The sequence below is a fragment of the Equus asinus genome, chromosome 2, assembly GCF_041296235.1.
Source record: "Equus asinus isolate D_3611 breed Donkey chromosome 2, EquAss-T2T_v2, whole genome shotgun sequence".
Taxonomy (NCBI): Eukaryota; Metazoa; Chordata; class Mammalia; order Perissodactyla; family Equidae; genus Equus; species Equus asinus.
In genome coordinates this window covers 104271448-104289363 of record NC_091791.1, presented here as the reverse complement: position 1 = coordinate 104289363, position 17916 = coordinate 104271448, and the positions used below count along the sequence as shown (strand labels likewise).

Below are 17916 nucleotides of genomic sequence, written 5' to 3'. Positions count from 1 at the left end.
ATAGTAGGGGACCTCAACACTCCACTAACATCAATGGACAGATCATCCAGACAGAAAATCAACAAGGAAACAGTGGAATTAAATGAAAATCTAGACCAGATGGACTTAATAGACATGTAGAACACTGCATCCAAAAACGGCAGAATACACATTCTTCTCAAGTGCACAGAGAACATTCTCAAGGATAGACCATATGTTGGGAGACAAGGCAAGCCTCAATAAATTTAACAAGATTAAAATAATAACAAGCATCTTTTCTGATCACAATGCCATAAAGCTAGAAATTAATTACAAGAAAAAAAACTGAGAAAAGGACAAAGATGTGGAAAGTAAACAATATGATATTGAACAACAAATGGATCATTGAAGAAATTAAAGGAGAAATCAAAAAATATCTGGAGACAAATGAAAATGAAAACATACCATACTAACTCACATGGGATGCAGCAAAATCTGTATTAAGACAGAAATTCATCGCAATGCAGGCTCACCTTAACAAACAAGAAAAAAACCCAAATAAGCACTCTCAAACTACACCTAACTGAATTAGAAAAAGAAGAACAAACAAAGCCCAAAGTCAGAAGAAGGAGAGAAATAATAAAAATAAGAGCAGAAATAAATGCTATTAAAACAAAAAAGGCAGTAGATGGGATCAATGAAACAAAGAGCTGGTTCTTTGAGAAGATAAATAAAATTGACAAACCCCTAGGCAGACTTACAAAGAAAAAAGGAAAGAAAGCCCAGATAAATAAAATTAGAAAATGAAAGAGGAGAAATAACAACAGATACCACAGAAATACAACAGAGTATAAAAGAATACTACGAAAAACTATATGCCAACAAATTGGACAATCTAGAGAAAATGGATAAATTCCTAGACTCTTACAACCTCCCAAAGCTGAATCAAGAAGAAATAGAGAATCTGAATAGACCAATCACAAGTAAAGAGATTGAAACAGTAATCAAAAGCATCCCAAAGAATGAAAGCTCAGGACCGGATGGCTTCCCTGGGGAATTCTACCAAACTTTCAGACAGGATTTAATGCGTATCCTTCTCAAGCTATTCCAAAAAATGAGGGAAGATGGAACGCTTCCTAACACATTCTACAAGGCCAACATCACTCTGATACCAAAGCCTGACAAGGGCAATACAAAAAAGGAAAACTACAGCCCAATATCACTGATGAATATAGATACAAAAATCCTCAACAAAATATTGGCAACCCAAATACAGCAATACATCAAAAAGATCATACATTATGATCAAGTGGAATTTATTCCAGTGACACAGGGATGGTTCAACATCCACAGATCAATCAATGTGATACACCACATTAACAATACAAGGAATAAAAAATCACATGATCATCTCAATAGATGCAGAGAAAGCATTTGACAAGATCCAACAGCCATTTATGATAAAAACTCTTAACAAAATGGAGATAGAAGGAAATTGCCTCAACATAATAAATGCCACATATGACAAACCCACAGCCAACATCATACTGAATGGGGAAAAACTGAATGCCATCCCTCTGAGAACAGGAAGAAGATGAGGATGCCCACTCTCACCACTTTTATTCAACATAGTACTGGAGGTTTTGGCCACAGCAATTAGGCAAGAGAAAGGAATAAAAGGTATCCAAATAGGGAGTGACGAAGTGAAACTCTGTTTGCAGACAACAAGATCTTTTATAGAGAAAACCCTAAAGAATCCATTGGAAAACTATTAGAAATAATTAACAACTACAGTAAAGTTGCAGGGTACAAAATCAACTTACAAAAATCAGTTGCATTTATGTACTCTAATAACGAACTTACAGAAAGAGAACTCAAGAATACAATTCCATTTACAATCACAAAAAAAAATAAAGTACCTAGGAATAAATTTAACTAAGGAGATGAAGGACTTATACAATGAAAACTATAAGACATTATTGAAAGAAATAGATAATGACATAAAGAGATGGAAAGAGATTCCACGCACATGGATTGGAAGAATAAATATAGTTAAAATGTCCGTACTACCCAAAGCAATCTACAGATTTCAATGCAATCCCAATCAGAATCCCAGTGACATTCTTCACAGAAATAGAGCAAAGAATCCTAAAATTCATAAGGGGCAACCAAAGACCCCACGTTGCTAAAGCAATACTGAGAAAAAAGAACAAAGCTGGAAGCATCACAATCCCTGACTTCAAAATGTACTACAAAGCCATAGTGATCAAAACAGCATGGTACTGGTACAACAACAGGCACACAGATCAATGGAACAGAACTGAAAGTCCAGAAACAAAACTGCATATCTACAGACAGCTAATCTTCGGCAAAGGTGCCAAGAACATACAGTAGAGAAAAGACAGTCTCTTCAATAAATGGTGTTGGGAAAACTGGACAGCTACACGCAAAAGAATGAAAGTAGACCATTATCACATGCCATACACAAAAATAAACTCAAAATGGATCAAAGACTTGAAGATAAGTCCTGAAATTATAAAACTCCTGGAAGATAATATAGGCAGTAGACTCTTTGACAATGAACTTAAAAGGATCTTTTCACATACCATGTCTTCTCAGACAAGGGAAACAAAAGAAAAAATAAACAAGTGGGAGTTCATCAGACTAAAGAGTTTCTGCAAGGCAAAAGACACTAGGATCAAAACCAAAAGACAACCCACCAATTGGGAGAAAATTTTTGCAAATCACATATCTGACAAGGGGTGAATCTCCACAATATATAAGGAACTCACACAACTGAACAACAAAAACACCAACAGCCCAATCAAAAAGTGGGCAGAGGATATGAACAGACCTTTTTCCAAAGAAGATATACAGACGGCCAATGAACACATGAAAAGATGTTCAACATCACTAATCATCAGGGAAATGCAAATCAAAACTACACTAAGATACCACCTTATGCCTGTTAAAATGGCTATAATCACTAAGACTAAAAATAACAAATGTTGGAGAGGGTGTGGAGAGAAGGGAACCCTCATACACTGCTGGTGGGAATGCAAATTGGAGCAGCCACTATGGAAAACAGCATGGAGATTCCTCAAAAAGCTAAAAATAGAACTACCAGATGACCCAGCTATCCCACTACTGGGTATCTACCCAAACAACTTGAAATCAACAATCCAAAGTAACATATGTACCCCTAGGTTCATCGCAGCACTATTCACAATAGCCAAGACATGGAAACTATCCAAGTGCCCATCGACTGATGATTGGATAAAGAAGATGTGGAATAAAGAAGAAGATGGAACACTACTCGGCCAGAAAAAAAGACAAATTCACCCTATTTGCAACAACATGGAAAGACCTGGAGGGAATTATACTTAGCAAAATAAGCCAGACTGAGAAAGACAAACATCAGGTAATTTCATTCATATGTGGAACATAAACAAGCACATGGACAAAGAAAACAGTTCAGTGGTTTTCCCAGGGGAAGAGGGATAGGGGTGGGCACAGGGGGTGAAGGGAAGCACCTATAGCCAGGAAATAATGTACAACTGAAATTTCACAATTATGTAAGCTATCATGAACTCAAATAAAAATTTTTTTGAAAGAACTTATAACAATCATGAACATAATGCTCTAAATAATACAGTTTGATATTGATATATTTTGATAATATATGAAGCATCATTGATAAAATTACAGAGAGTAGATAAATCAACCATTGTTGCTGGAGATTTTAATGCTTCCTTCTCAGAAAAAGATAAAGCAGACAAAAAGAAAAGTCATATCGCAGAAGAACTAAAAAATTTGTGTGTATAGGTGTGTTAATACGTATGACACACTTGCAAAAAGTTACAATGTACCAAGTCACAACAGAAAGTTCATAAAGCAATAAATAATATAAAGAAAGACCATAAAGCAATAAAATTAGAAATCAACATGATATGTTGATATGAAAAATAAGAAATATTCTATCTCTAGGAGAAAGATGAAATAAAAATAGAAAGTTGAAGACACTTGGAACAGAATGAAAAAGACAGTACTCCAGGTAAGTATTTATTACACAGATTAGCTCTGATTACCAAAAATCTACAGCAAACATCACACTTAATGAGAAAATTTTACATGCATTCACTTTAAGATCAAGAACAAGAAAAGAATGCACACTTTTGCCACAACCATACAATATGGTATCGGAGGTTCTCACCAACACAATTAGGCAAGAAAAAGAAAGAAGGAAAAAATGGAAAACATCAGAAGTGAAAAGGCATAACAATCATTATTCATGTATGAGATTGCAACATTATATATAGAGGGGAAATTTTCCTAGAATTAGATTGTATTGGTAAATTAATTTGGGGAAAATTGACTTCTTTACAAAGTCAGAAGTACTGAAATACATATAAACAAATGCATATATATTTTGACATGGGTAGATCTTTAAAAATAGAATTGAGTGAAAAAGGAAGAAACAAAAAATTATGGTACAATGTCATCTTTGTGTATAAAATATATAAAAATAACACAATAAATATATTTTAAGGATATACATAAGTGGATTTATTAAACATGTTGGAGTGGATGCCTATGAGAGGAGGTAAATGGGGATGGAGGTGAGAAAAAAATGACAATGATTAAATTAACATAAAAATAGGTGAAAAAATGATATTTGGAGAAAAAAACCAAGGTAAGAAAGAGAATGCAGATAAATGAGGGCTTGATATTAGAAGCCATTAGACTGGGCCGGCCTGGTGGCACAACAGTTAAGTGTGCACATTCCGCTTCTCGGCGGCCCACGGTTAGCCGGTTCGGATCCCGGGTGCAGACATCGCACCGCTTGGCACACCATGCTATGGTGGGCATCCCACATATAAAGTAGAGGAAGATGGGCATGGATGTTAGCTCAGGGCCAGGCTTCCTCAGCAAAAAAGAAAAAAAAAATGAAGAGGACTGGCAGTAGTTAGCTCAGGGCTAATCTTGCTCAAAAAAAAAAAAAAAAGAAGCCATTAGATCATGAGAATAATAAGAAAGACAACCTGCAATATTTGATGGGTCATAAAAGCAAGAGCTTTCAAACTCATTTTGTTTTTCAAAAAAGTCTCTAAATAACTTGCACTATTCAAACCACACATTCACAGTCAAAGTAAAAGTCATCCTTCTGGCTTCCAAATTCTCTGGACTCAAGAGGTTAAAGCACGAACTCAACTATTAGACGTCTTCCTGGGATCTATCTTGGCCTCTGTAGAAGGCAGGTTGTAGAGTTCTAATTCCGTCACTTAGTTCCTCTGAAATTCTTCCTTATAAAATAAAGTGAGCATAGAAAAACCTATTGATAAAATAAAATAATTAAATAAAAGCCAATAGATAGTCTTAATATAATACTATGTTAAGCTTTCAGCCCCAAATTTCTTAGTAATTCATATTTGGATATTTCAGGAGTACAATATAGCTTCATTATTATTGCTATTTTGTTTATTAAGGCATATTATGGTTTTAAATTACATCCAAATGTAGTGAATCAAAGCTGGTTTAACTTTCAATTATGCGGTCCAGTTCGTCTTCAAAAGCTCTAAGCACCAAAACATCAGGCTTAAAAGAAATATATTCAGTGTTTTGTGAAAATGGAAAACCACAAATCCCAAGTGCTGCTTCATGGTAAATGAATATAGAAAACTATTAAATTAGTTATAATTTACACTCAATAAAAATTATACAAATCCACTTATCTTTGCAGGAAGGAGAAATTTTTATTTGTTGCCACAATAAAAAAAATCAAATTATTTCAAGATTATCACTATTTTTCTAGATATCAAAGCAGTATTTCATAGGTTATCCTACAAGCCACAGGAAGCTTTACTTTAAATACTGTGAAGTATTTTTAAATGTTGGATTATATGTTAAAATGAGGTGTCTTCCAGAAAACAAACCCAGGGCCACTTATTTCATAAGCAGTAGCAGCTTTCAGCACATTGGACAGTGACACTTACCCGCTGTTTTCTGACGCTGGCGAGCAAGCTGGTCGGAATGCCCTCCTATTCTGGTGTCAAGTAAAACATTATTGATTAAATGTGAGACTCTGGAATTCATCTTTTACTGAGAAACATTTAAAAGCATTATAGAATTCATTTTATCCATGCAATAAATCTACTGAGAAATGAGAAAGAAGAATCCACTTGCAAAGATGGAGAAATATTTCCTCAAGCAGTCACACTAGATAAATTATTCACCTCCAACAAGATGCCACAAAATGCAATGCCAGGAGTATTTTTTTCTAATGCAGTGTTCATGCATCCAACGATGGATGCCTATGAAATGTTAATGCCTGTCAGCTTTTCTTAAAAGTATGCCTTGTGCATGACTCAGGACTTGTCCTGCGCTCATTATAAGAATAGAGCATGTTCAAACAATCATCTCTTTCTGGTGCAAAACAAATGTGTACTTTTAAATGAGAAACAAGTCCCAAAAATAAATCTCTTGTATTTGGTTGATATACCATGCTTCCACGTTAATTGCCTAAGAAAGACTTGAGTCTTCTCATATTTTTTAAAGTTCATTAAGCATCTAGGATCTATTCATATTTCTATAATGCTAACAATAACCCTAACCCTAAGCCCCTAACCCTGACCCTGACCATGACCCTGACTCCATTCAATAATTCTGCTGTAATTATCTCCTCTTAAAAATTGGAAACCTCATGGGGCTGGCCCAGTGGTGTAGTGGTCAAGTTCGTGCACTCCACTTCAGTGGTCCAGGGTTCTCAGGTTCAGATCCTGGGCACAGACCTACACAGCGCTCATCAGGTCATGCCATGGCGGCGTCCCACATACAAAATAGAGGAATATTGGCATAGATGTTAGCTCAGGGTCAATCTCCCTCACAAAAAAATATACATATATTGGAAAACAGTCTCAGAGAGTGAAGCAATTTGCTAAATGACACACAGCACGTAAATTGTGGAACTGGGCTTTGAAACTAGCTTTGATCAAGTCCATGTACAATGTTTGTTTATTTATCCTGATGCTGCTCCACTCTAATATATTTTACAAATAATTTTTGCTCAGTGATTTTTCTCACTTATAGTCAAACATAAAGAAATAAATTTAAACTGTATCATTAGTTCTAGTTAAATAAAAGAAAACACGTTTTTGACAGTGAGCTGCCAAATAGGTCTCCAGGGGAATTAGAGTTACTAGCTTTGGGTGTAAAAGAAATCAGCCTCAGCCTTCTTTCATTCCATGTCTCACTAATAGATATCCAGATTGGCCAGGGTATATCTTATTAGGAGAAAGTAAGTAGGCAATTCCATGCCAACACTCACACTCTTGTTCAAAGAAGAAAAATGCCGCAGTATAATAATCCCTTATAAAGACTCCTCCTGTTTATGATGATGAAGATACAAGAGAAAAGGAGCAGGGATCCAGAGACAGCCTCAGACAGGCAGAAGCTCACCTTAGGAGGGGTCTGGTTACACCCCATTGGGGTGTCAGGACACACTGATGTTAAAGCACTGGTCAACCTCATTAGAGGGGTGTGGAGGTGATGAACGTGGGATTTGGAGTCAGGCCTCAGGGACAGGAGGTTGGGCAAACTGCTTTACCCCCCTGAGTTTTAAGTTCCTTCATCTGGAAAAAGGAGATAATGAAATCTACCTCGCAGAGTATTGTCAGAGTTCAATGAGTTACTGAGCGTAGGCTAAGGGATGAACAAACGCTAGCCATTATCATCATCTGAATTACCGTCATATCACTTTTCCAGTTCAGCAATTTGACCTTTGGAAATTGTCAGTACTATTTTCCCCAGGAACCCGCAAACGACACTGACCTATGGGTGTGAAGGGCAGAAACACCTTCATTCCATTCCTCTTATTCCCATAGGATTTGCTGGGGAAAACTACAGTATCTTCTAATATAGCTCTGAGCTTTGGACCAACAAAACCAGGACACTTCTCATCAGTGTGCCAGAGACAGCTGCCTACCTTACAGGATAAGCAACATCCACTGACTGTTTAAATGGAAGGAAAGAAAACATCATCCATATCACGTCAAAATAACTACATGCAAAAACCCAAATAGATGCAAACAGACCAAAGGTGGAAAAAACACCAGAAATATGCTACACATCTTTGTGAATTAGAAATCAAAATAAATCTGATTTTGAAGAGGTTAATTTTTTCTTAAATATCTTTTAGCTGATATTCGACTAGATGAACAGAACATCTGTTTCAGAAGAAAGTTTCAGCGACAGGATGGAATAATTTCCAATATCATATCTCTTTAAATATGAAAGTAACTTTTATAAATATTTATCTTATTTGAAGTAGATTCCTAACAATTTTATTACACTAACATTAATAGGCCAAGTATATATGTACATTCTCTTCTGTACATTTATGCAAAATAGTCTTAGAACTTTTAACACATGATGGTGTTAGAGTTTTTAAGCAAACATTTGAGGAGATGAAGGTAATTGCTTCTGACTGCTTGAATTCTGAATAAAGTGCTGAAGGTCAGATAGATGAGTTGGATGCCAATGATAAAATGAAACATATGGCTTTGAACTAACAGATAAGTCATGAGTAGGCACTTTTCAAGCTCACAAACGAAGAAGCAGCTGACAAGCAATGGAAAAAAACAAGCTAAAGAAGAAAGAAATTGGGGAATAGAAAGTCCTGGGCTGATGAATCAGAAGGCAGTATAGGCTCCAAGAGCAGGACCTTGGAGAGTTTAAGAGAAAGGGACATTTTAGAGAGCATTACCAAAGCCAAAATTTTCCCCAAGAAATAACTGTCACCTATTCATCAACTCACACCATCTGACATGCCCTCAAGGAATTAACAGGTAGCATTTACTGAAAAGTTACTATGTGCCAATCATCGTGCTAAGCACTTTACAAGCATTCACTAATCCTCTGAGGTGGGAACCACTATCATCTCCATTTTTTAGATGAGAAAACTACAGCTCTCAGAAATTACATGACTTGCCTAAGGACGTGTAGCAAATCAACAGTGGTACCCAGGTATGAGCCAGGAAATGTGACTCGGAGCCCACGCTCTTAATACAAAACTGTACTTCTGTATATATGATGGAGTAAACTGCTGGAAAGTTAAAAATTTTTTCATACAGGCAACCTAATGAAATGAAAAAGAAAGAATTCCGTATGCAGCCCCTCTTCCTTCAATAGTAAAATCTCATTATATGATGATCCATTCAAATTCTCCCCAAGCCGTACCTAGGTTAGAACTGACATCACAGGAGAGTCCATGGACCTTGGGGATAAGAATTCCACGGCATCAGGGACTTTCTTACGCTAGGTAGTGCTTTCTTCCTTTCCTTTTAATACATACAAATGAACACTACTTCTTACCATTCTAAAGCATTCTCTAAAAGTTTTATTCCAGCTTATTATCTTTAAATAATGACTCACCCCATTAACCAATTCGATAAACAACGGATAAATGGAATAATCAGTTTGAGATAAACAACGGATAAATGGAATAATCAGTTTGACGACGATGATGAGGCTGTCACTTCTCTAAGTAAAGGGATTGTCACATGTTACTTCTTCCCTGTGGGAGTCATGGCTGAACCTGTACTGGCGATTTGTAAAGTAATGTAACAAACTTCATAGCATCTGGTCTCTTAGAACCAGGAAGATTTTAGTTCAAGCTGTATTGTATGTCTCTGCAATCTATATCTGGAGATAGATGAATAGATGATAGATAGATAGATAGATAGATGGATAGATAGATAGATAGACAGACAGACACATGTATGTATATTTACATTATAGGCATTTTCTTAAAGAGCTTAAGTCTAAAAGACAAGGAGAGAAAATAAACTCTTGGAATATTGCACTTTATTCTTTCATTTTCAAATATTTAGACATTTCAAATGTAAGATTGTCTAGACCACGTTATCACTGGACTTCTGATAAAAAACTGCATTCAAATTAAAAACAGACTGACGCTTCAAAATTAATTCAAGGAGGAGAAACAGGCTTGTAAGAAACAGAAGAGGGATGTTTTTGCTATGATTAATTTAAAGCAAGTTTCAGTTCAAGCAGGAAATACTTTCCTTTTCAGAACCACTCAAGGCCTGATGTGTGACCACCCATCTAACCGTCACTGTGGTGGAGCGCCTGCTTGCTCCGGGCTTGCACTAAATTTAGTGCCTTGCCTTGTGGCTGGCACTTAGCAAGTCCTCAATTAATATTTGTTGAATGCATGCATACATGAATAATTGAATAAAAAGTATCTGAAAAACCTCAAAATCTGAAAGTTTCTATTTCAAGAGTCTGAAACAAGATTATGAACCTGAATATAGTTCCTAAGATGATGATAGTACTGATGATAATCTTCAGGCCACGTGCATGAACTTGATTCCCCTGGAGGCCACTCCACTTTGGTTACTCTGAGCCGCCACACTAAGCCGTAAGCCCAGGCAGCCACCGACCACAAGGGCATTTAAGATGGGTCAGCATTGAGTCACAGCTGGATGAAACAATTTCAAGTGCCTGTTCTCATGGTGAAGGTCAGGCACACCTCTTTGGATCCTTCATTTCAAGAACTTCATCTAAATTTTCTTGTCCCTACCACCTTCAAAATTGCCCTTTGCCAAAAGAAAAAGATCTACAATTCTGCTAGACATCAGTTAACCACAAATGAACCTCAAAGGCACATAAACTGTCAAGTTTGGAAACTGTCAGAGAATTGACATCCATCTGCATACCCAGTGGCTCTAAGATTTGTGCCACCACTTCACGTTTACTCGTTCAACAACCTCTATTGAGCACCCACTGTGTGCCAGCTACCATGACAAGTCTGGAGAGACTTGCTACAGATCCCGCCCTCATGGAGTACACGTTCTAGGGAAGAGATAGACACTACACAGACATACAATCCTATAAAAGCAAAGGAGAAAGCATCATTTGGAGTAACTAATATGAGGACTTAACCTAGTCTGGGATCAAGAAAGACTTTCCTGAGGACGTGGCCTTGAGTTGAGAGCTGAAAAATGAAAATTAGTTAAAAAATAACTATGATGGGACCGGCCCCATGGCTGAGTGGTTAAGTTTGCGCGGACCGCTGTGGGCAGCCCGGGATTTCCTCAGTTCGAATCCTGGGCGCGGACATGGCACCGCTCATCGAGCCACGCTGAGGTGGTGTCCCACATACCACAACTGGAAGGACCCACAACTAAGAACACACAACTGTGTACCTGGGGGCTTTGGGGAGAAAAAGGAAAAAAAAAATTAAAATTAAAAAAACAGCTATGATCACCACCAAGTAACCCCAATTGCATACAAATTGGGGGTAAATGTGGGGAAAGTTGACCTTCACTTGAATTACTCAGATGCTTCAATCTGATTTTCTGTTTTGAACTATTGAAGCATCAAGTGGAGAATCAAAGCAATTGACCAAACAATCAGGCAGAAAATATTTTTCCCTTAATTATAGGGACACTTATGCAAAGTAGTTAGATAGGAACTGTGTAGATGGTGGCTTGGGTTCTCCACCTCAGTTGGTGAGCTTACATCCAGCTTAAGATTTATGACTTGTTATAGGTCAAAACTTGGAGGCATATTTCTCTAAAGCTCGCCACACACCATGGTAGATTTCTTTGCTTGTAAGATGGCCTCTAGCCTTCCCCACATACTCAGTTCTACCGTTGAATAGGTTTTATTGGACTTCACAGTCATTTTGCTATGCAATTGCCTAGGCATTCATCTAAATGACAAAGGAAATGAAAACCCCAGTCCCAGAGCTGTGTGAATGTCAATGAGCACAGATCAAAGAAGTAAACAAGCCAGATCCACATTCACTTGCGATTAACAGGAAAACAGAGGGGGAGGAAACTGACTATTTGCCAAGGACAGGATGGAACGCAAATTGAATTTTCCTCCTGGCCTTTGAAAATGTTGACATTTTCATCTGCTCATCATTTCCACATGTCTTATTTTCACAATTTGCTTAACACCCTAAATAACTGCCTGAGGCCAAAAGGATAAATGCAATATCATCAGGCCTTATTTAATTGCTGGTCTTATTAAGAAGATAGTGTATCCATACCTTCATCTTTTATGAAGTGTTGAGAATACTTAACATTCATAACATTGTGAACTCATTATGCATGAGAGAGACTTGAAGAATAAATGTCTCATTTATCTCTGTAGCCCCAGAATCTAGCACAGACCTGTCACAAATTCCCATTAAACAGAGCCTCCTAAAACCCCTGAGCATGAAAGTGACTTGCCAAAGTACCCGTCATCAGCAGGAAAGATAATTCAGCAAGTGGAAATTCATGGTTTCTGGAGTCAGACAGATGAGAGCTTGAATTCTGACCTCTGTTTTCTAGCCACACAACCCTGAGCACATGGCTTAAATTTTTTAAACCTGAGAATTCTCATGTATCAACTGGAGATAATTATCGCCCTTATTATGGGGATAAGGTAAAAAGCAAATCAGATCATAATATGCACATAAAATGCCAGCACTTACAAGGAAAAAAGGAAATGTTTGTTCTCTTTCCTTTATTTAAAACACCCAGTAGATCAGCTTGTGACATATCAGAGATACGGAATTTTTATTTTTCTTTTACTAGTAGGGGAAAGGCGGGATGGGGGAGTAGACGATATTACATTTGCTATGACAAATATTTTGTTGTAAAGTTGCTCTTTTCCAGACTTGCTTCATTTATGCCAGAAGAGCGCACTATATATTGACGTGTCTGAAACGTGCTCCCTACAGTGACATAGCTACGGGGCTAATGGAGAGGACTCCATGCATCCACTCTCTGAGAAACCCTCTCCGTCATCGTTCTCACCTCCTCTGATGCAATGAACACAAAAAACGACATGGTCATCCACCTCCCCTTGCCATCTCTTTTATGAACTACAGGACGGAAAGTTCTCCCCCACTTCCAGATCAAGATGGCGGGCTCTAAGCTCACCTTCACTCTGCTCAGTGTCTACAACTCAAGCTGAATCCTACCCTGGAGACACCGGTAGGCTCAGAATGCTTGATGCCGAGAGACTGGCCCATCCAGGAGCGTCCTGAACCATCTTTTAATGAGCTACATAGAAATGTCACAAATTTGGAGAGCTATTTTAGAAAAAGCTTTTCTTCCATTATCATTGCAGTAAGATTCCATTTGCCCCATGAAGTAAAATGCCCACCATGGGCTGCTCCCTAAGGAATAAACTGCCTGAGCTAGCCAGCAGCTTTATGCATGCTGGATCTCATCAAGGAAGAAAATGATTTAATGAGGGGACAAAGGAAGATACGATGGGATAGTGCAGGGTACTTAAACTGTTGAAAGAATGTGATGTTTGCCTTTAAATCAAGTCTCTTTTCTCCCTAAGCTAAGTGATAACACAGCATTCAACCTTCCATTTCCAGCCAGCAATGGAACTAAAATGTACAGAGTACCTACTACGCACTGTCAGATGGTTTACGTAACTGTCACATGCAGAACTCTCACACTAGTAATTGCAAAGTCTAATGATGAACCCCAACGAAGCATAAAGAACTTAACAACTTGCCTAAAGCCACGAAGATAGTCAGTGAAGCTGAGATGCAAAGCTAAGTTCTTTCTCTCTCTAGTCAAGATTCCTTAACCACAGAATCTTCTATTTTCAGGCTCTAGCGCACTTCATTGGCCATTTGCTCAAATCAGAACTGGAGTTGCTCAAGGCTGTATCTCTCCAGTGATCCAGTGGCTCTTTAGGAATCTGTTTAGGGTAAACCCCATCAGACAAGTCCTCAAAGGCCCCATGCAATCAGTGCACTAAGCTGGTAAATGATGGGGGGAAATCACTGAGCATGTTTTCTCACATAGACACTGGCTGGCTTGATTTGAGGACCATCACAGTAGTTCTCAACATACAATGAAACCAAGATCCCAAGGATGAAATGGAAATCCTCCGATGGGTAAGATAAAGGCAAACCCACATCAAAGTACTGAAAAGACGACCAGAGGAAGAGACGTGCATGTTAGAGACATGGCAAGATCTGAGAAAGACACAAAGAATGGTCCTTCTGCCCAACATTTTCCCCAGCCGGTTTGCACGATGACTGATTCTGTTGTTGGAAATATTCACCTGTGCATACCTGCATTTCCTCCGTGGGGCTTCCTGTTAAAAAACTTTCAGTCATTTGGAACAGACTAGGAACATTTCTCCCAGGTTGGAGCTGGACAGTCAGTTAGGAAGGTCATGAGGGTGTGGACACAGGATGGGTAAGTTTGGATGGACTGGGGACAAAGAGGTGGCCTGGAAGGACTTTGAGGACAGGGCAGGCACGGGTGGGCTACTCCACTGGGGAAGAAGAATCACAAAACCACCACAGGAGAGCCTTTGCACAGAACAACCCAGAAGACAATGCTCCTGGTTTGGCTTCAACTGGAAACTGAAGCTTTTCAATGATCTGGTAGGTTCAGACGTGCTTAAGTCCCTCCAGCGGCGTCCAATGCAGTTAGAATCTAATTCAAGCTTCTTGGCTTGGTTGGCACACACTTGCCTGACCAAGCCCCTGCCAATGCCACAACCCCGGCCTCTCTCTGCTCCAGCCACAGCAGCTCCCTTCTGCTCTTCAAATGCGCCAAGCTCTCGCCCTCCTCAAGGCCTGCTCACTGGCTGTTCTCTCTTCCTGGAATGCCTCTCCTGTGGTCTTTGCATGCCTGGCTCCTTCTTGACACCCAGGCTTTAGTTCAAATGTACCCACTCCCCATGACCCCAACCAAAAGTCCCACCTTTCCTCCAAAAATAATATGCCCTAGCATGTCATTCCTTTCATAGTAGTTATCACAATATGTATCATCTTGGTGTTACCTGCCCACATGTTGACTGTCTGCACTTCTCCACTAGAAAAAAACACCCCTTTGAGGTGGGCTCTTACTCATCTCAGCATATTTGACGGGCAATAAAAATAATAGCAAAACTTATATAACCTTTATTATGAGCTAGATACTATCTTTAGTACTCTACATATATTAATCCACTTAATCCTTTGGGGTGGGAACTATTTTTTTGTCCTCATTATCTTACAGATATGAAACCAAGGTACAGAGAGGTTAAGTAACTTGCCCAAAGTCACACAGCTAGTAAGGATCAGAGCTGGGAACCCCTAAAGACCGTCTCTAGAGTCCAAACTCTTAACTGCTCTGCTCTCCGGCATCTATTTGTTGGAGGGAGGACAGAAGACTTCTTGGAAGGAGGCACAAAAGAGAAGCTGTGGGACTCTTGTTTACATCAGCCTGCCCGTATCCAGACCCTCCTACCTGCTCATGCCTCCCCTCCTTCCCCTCTGTTCTGAAGATCCCAAGTGCCTCAAGAAGAAGAAGGACTCAGTGCAGACGGAAATGCTCCAGAGGGGAGAAGGCAGGCTTGCTCGGTGTGACCTGGAGAGGGTGAGCAGCATCTTCTACTCCTTTGTGGCACTCGTGCCCAGCACAGCGCCTGGCACATAAGAGGTCTTGAAAGGAAGAGAGGGAGGAAGTTTCCTCACTGGGAAGGGCTGAGATGAGTTTTCCTAGAAGAAAGAACAGAACAGTACAGGCAAATATCTGGGCCTGTGGGGGTGGGGTATGACACAGGTAGGGAAAGCTGTGTGGCTACAGCGTAAGGGACAGGAAAGCAGAGCACGAAGAGAAGAGGCTGGAAAGAGGCTGTGGCCAGGCAGAGAGGAGCTCCGAGCCACCAAGGAGCGAGTCTGGGCTTTTCTCTGCTCCTAATTCCTTTTATTTTTTTGGAAGCGTGATTTACATACAATACATTTCACCAATGTTAATGATGTAACATTAGTGCACAGTTTGTTTCATGAGTGTTGACGTTTGACCACCACTACAATCGTGATCATCAATATTTCTATCGTCCAAGAAAGTTTTCTCACCACCGAAGATTTTTAAGCAAAAGAGTGATACAATCAGATTGGTGTTTCAGAAAGATGATTCTGCAGCTGGCACGGAGAGAAGGTGGATCAAGGAGAAAATGATGTCCTCAGTCGTCTCAGTTTTTGATCCATGGAGCGAGAAAGATTCGTAAACAGCCGACCACTTTAAAACTCCTCTGGAACATTGTTAATTCACAGACTTTGCTAAAAAGCCAAAAGAAAAGAGAGCGCTAAACGATGGAAGTGGTCTGTATGGGTTAAGCACAGGGTTTTTCGGAAGAGCAAGAGTTTGCGCCCGATCGATAAAGCTGCAGCAATCCATACGCATCACGAGGAGCGATGATGACCATTTTAGCTGGATCTGCGTGTTTTATGACTACAGGCACAGCCTGAGTCCCATTCCAACCAAATGCTCTGAGAAAATTAGCTGCCAACATGACACACGACCCGAACCAGCAGACCAGGCGAGGATAGAGTGTCTGACATCCACTGCAGTCTATTGCACGGGGCTAGGCTGCTGTCGGAGTTACTGCAGTGGCAGGAAGGCAGCCCGGCCTAGAAGATCAAGACAATATATGCCACCAGCCCAGTACTCCTACCAGCTCGAAAGACCAAACTCCCAAACTCTCTGTGCTCAGAAATAAGGATAGGAAGTTATTTCTGTGAAGCACTTACTATGTGCTTTACATAAAAGCTTATTTAATTATCTTAACCCTACTGTATTAGGTGAGTACTATTCTCATCTCAATTTTAGAGATGAAACTGGGGCACAGAAAGGTCTAGGTACCTGTCCAAGGTCACACAGCAGAGCCATGATTCAAACCCAGGAAGCCCTGTTCCAGAGACCACAATCCACATGCTTCCCTGCCTTTCCACAGCATAGCGGTTAAGAGCACAAGTTTCAGAGGCGGACAGATTGAGAACCAAATTCCGGTTCTGCCACTAACCACCTGCATGACCTTGAACTTAACCTCTCTTGGCCTCAGTTTTCTAATCCACAAAAAGGGCAGAGTTGTGAAGATTCAAATGCGTAAGAGCGCCAGACCCACAGAGAGCCCACAATGAAGAGCGGACGTCACAGCGTTTGTCTGGGAGCTCACAAACCTCTTTATTCCAAGATGTATATTATTCAGGCTTCACTGTCAACTAGCCGCCAAAAACCCCTGAATACTAAAGAACTTTGTTGGTTTTAATCAAAGCCTTATTATCCCATTAGATCAGAAAAACTCCCCCAGAAGCATTTACTCATTTGACAAACATCAAGTCCTTACTCAGTGCCAAGCACGGTTCTGGTCCTGAAAACATGATGGTGAACCCAGGAGGAAAGTCCTTGACCCCACAGGCAGGGACGGTTAGAGTTTTTTTAAATGTGTTTTTAATCAAGTTTGTGTAATGTTCTTTTTAGTTTTAAAAAACTCTCACAAAAAACATGTTTACCTCTAATAAGGCTACATAGGTAATCTAAAAAGAAAAAAGTCAAATGTCTATCTTTTGTCTGGAATAATACCCACCCCATGTACCACAGCAGCAGTCTCCTGAGAAATCTACTTAATTAATCAAGGTTCTTTCTGGTGGTCAAACTCTTTGAAAACGTGGACCTAGGGAAACTAATTAAATTAGAGTAATTTTTAAAAATTAACCTTTGATGATTAAAGTAAAAAACACTGGGCTAAAACAAATCAATGGATGTGCCCTAACACCCCTTCAACAATATGAAAGGAACTGATTCTCCTCAGTCAAATTTAACAATTTCTCTTTCAGTCTCATTTTCACTACTGATTTTCCCTGTGAAAACAATGGATATGTTAAACGAGAGGAAAACTCCAGGCTGGAATGTGACCTGCCGGTGAATGAATGAATGACTGCTTCTTTCTCATTGCTCAGCTCAAATGCAACCTCCTCAGAGAATCCGCTGACCATCCTAACTAAAGTAGCCCACACCCCCCAGGTCTACCCATCACCCTATCCTATTTCTCCATATCACTTGTCCCCACCTGACATGATCTCATTCATTTCTCAGTTCCTTGCTTCTTGTCTGTCTCTCACACATGAGAAGGTATGTTCCA

General features: G+C 39.5%; 1 protein-coding gene across 10 annotated transcripts in view; it reads right to left on the bottom strand.

Moving 5' to 3' along the window:
- The window catches only part of SV2B (synaptic vesicle glycoprotein 2B), a 194199-nt gene that overhangs the window by 109603 nt on the left and 66680 nt on the right, over positions 1-17916 (bottom strand). The window contains exons 1-2 of one of the 10 annotated variants that reach the window (XM_070495827.1): positions 5952-6001; positions 5171-5290 (exon numbers count right to left, since the gene is read on the bottom strand). The exons of 8 other annotated variants lie outside the window; for them this stretch is intronic. The gene's annotated coding sequence lies outside the window, so the exon portion shown is untranslated. Of the gene's footprint in view, positions 1-5170; positions 5291-5951; positions 6002-15239; positions 15263-17916 lie in introns of those variants that run through there. One more of the 10 variants, XM_070495841.1, reaches the window with a different exon arrangement.